The following is a 2,346-nucleotide window of genomic DNA, read 5'->3' on the forward strand; positions in this document are numbered from 1 at the left end:
GCCTACGGCCATACCGGACCGAACGCCCCCGATCCCGTCCGATCTCGGAAGGTAAACCGTCCCGGGCCTGGCTAGTACTTGGATGGGTGACCGCCTGGGAATCCCAGGTGCCGTAGGCAGCTTTTCCCGGTCCGAGTCAGCTCTCTCTCCTTTTCTGGGGGGGAAGGAGAGGGGGGGACGGGCCGGAAAGCCCCTCGTCGCTCCTGCCGAGTCGGAGGTCGCGGCCGCAGGTCACGGGTCTGGGCGCCTGGGGTCCGGCTCCCCACCCACCCGGCTTCCTCCGCGGAGGACCCCCCCCGGGGCCACCGAAGCCGCTGGGGGAGACCCCGGGCATGGGGCGGACTGGCCCGGACCCTCCCGGCCGCCGGCCCGCAGGTCCGCCCCGAATCCCCCCCCGCGGCCACCCAGGCCAGGCCTGGCCAGGCGGGACGGACGGCGGGTGTCCAGCGCCCAGCGGCTTCCTCCAGCGGGGACCCACGGACCCCAAAGCCGCAGGGGGAGGCCCCGGGCCCGGGACGGACTCGCTCGGACCCCCTGCGCCCGGCCGCCGGCCCGCGGGACCGCCCCGAATCCCCCCGCGGCCACCCAGGCCAGGCCTGGCCAGGCGGGACGGACGGCGGGTGTCCAGCGCCCAGCGGCTTCCTCCAGCGGGGACCCACGGACCCCAAAGCCGCAGGGGGAGGCCCCGGGCCCGGGCCCGACTCGCTCGGCCCCCCCGCCTCCCCTGCGCCCGGCCCCCGGCCCGCGGGACCGCCCCGAATCCCCCCGCGGCCACCCAGGCCAGGCCTGGCCAGGCGGGACGGACGGCGGGTGTCCAGCGCCCAGCGGCTTCCTCCAGCGGGGACCCACGGACCCCAAAGCCGCAGGGGGAGGCCCCGGGCCCGGGCCCGACTCGCTCGGCCCCCCCGCCTCCCCTGCGCCCGGCCCCCGGCCCGCGGGACCGCCCCGAATCCCCCCGCGGCCACCCAGGCCAGGCCTGGCCTGGCGGGACGGACGGCGGGTGTCCAGCTCCCAGTGGCTTCCTCCAGCGGGGACCCACGGACCCCAAAGCCGCAGGGGGAGGCCCCGGGCCCGGGACGGACTCGCTCGGCCCCCCCGCCTCCCCTGCGCCCGGCCCCCGGCCCGCGGGACCGCCCCGAATCCCCCCGCGGCCATCCAGGCCAGGCCTGGCCTGGCGGGCCGGTGTGCGGCTCCCCCGGGCTTCCTCCCCCGACGACCCGCGCCCCCCTGAGCCGCAGGCGGAGACCCCGGCCCCGGGGCGGACCGGCCCGGGCTCGCTCGAGCCCCCTGCGCCCGGCCCGCAGGACCGCCCCCCCGAATCCCCCGGGAGAGGCCCGGCCTGCACGCCACTGACGACCCGCGGCCCCCAAAGTCGCAGGAGGCGCCCCCCCCCGGTTAGCCCCGTCTCGCTCCGCGCCCCCCGCCCCTCGCTGCCGGGACCGGGCGCCGCCCCAGAGTCAGCCGCAGCCGGCCGGCCTGAGAGCTGCCCTCCTGTGGACGACGGTGAGTTTACCTTGATACTAACCGGCCGTCAGCCAGGTCAACCCCATTGCTAGACTGGGGTGGACCTGGTGGCCGAGTGGGGACTTGGAACATTTGACAGCTGCTTCCCGGGGCTTGACCGGTTGTCCTGAACGCCCCCCACCCCCAGCCCCAGCCCCCGGCTCCTGCTCCCCTCTCCCCAGCCTCGGTGCTCCGCTCCCTGCCTCGGAGGCTGCCTCTCTGCGGCGCCTGCATCGCCTCCGAGGACGCGCACCCTCCGGAGGCTGGACGTAAACCCACCACTGCCGCTGACCCGGCTCTCCGAGGGACGACTGTGAGGCCTCCCCCCCCCCCCCACCCCCGGACCGCCCTGGGGACGACTGCTAAGCCTCCCCCACCGGACCGCCCGGGGCAAGACTGCTAAGCCTCCCTCCCACACACACACACACACACTGTCGGGGGAGGACTATTAAGCTTTCCCCCTGGAGCGCCCGGGGCGGACGACTGTTAAGCCTGCCCCCGGAGTCCTCGGGGGAGGACTATTAAGCTTTCCCCCCTGGAGCGCCCGGGGGGGGACGACTATTAAGCCTGGCCCCCGGAGTCCTCGGGGGACGACTATTAAGCCTCCCCCGGACTGGCCGGGGGGCGACTATTAAGCCTCCCCCGGACCTGCTCCGTCTCGACTATTAAGCCCCCCTCTGTGGTCCTCAAGACCACTGCCGTGCTGCCCTCGGAGTGGGGTGACACCCGGGCCGGAAAGCAAACCGGCCACCAGGTCAACCCGTCGAATCCAATGGGTTGACCTGGTGGCCGGAAAGCAAACCAGCCGCCAGGTCAACCCGTCGAAACCAATGGGTTGACCTG

At 75.1% G+C, this 2,346-nt stretch overlaps 1 non-coding gene across 1 annotated transcript; it reads left to right on the forward strand.

The window, feature by feature from the left end:
- LOC135979820 (5S ribosomal RNA) lies at positions 1-119 on the forward strand. Its single transcript, XR_010597065.1, has one exon. It is a non-coding gene; the product is annotated as a 5S ribosomal RNA (ribosomal RNA).
- Positions 120-2,346: the final 2,227 nt, after the last annotated feature.

This window comes from Chrysemys picta, unplaced genomic scaffold (assembly GCF_011386835.1).
Source record: "Chrysemys picta bellii isolate R12L10 unplaced genomic scaffold, ASM1138683v2 scaf1266, whole genome shotgun sequence".
Classification (NCBI taxonomy): Eukaryota; Metazoa; Chordata; order Testudines; family Emydidae; genus Chrysemys; species Chrysemys picta.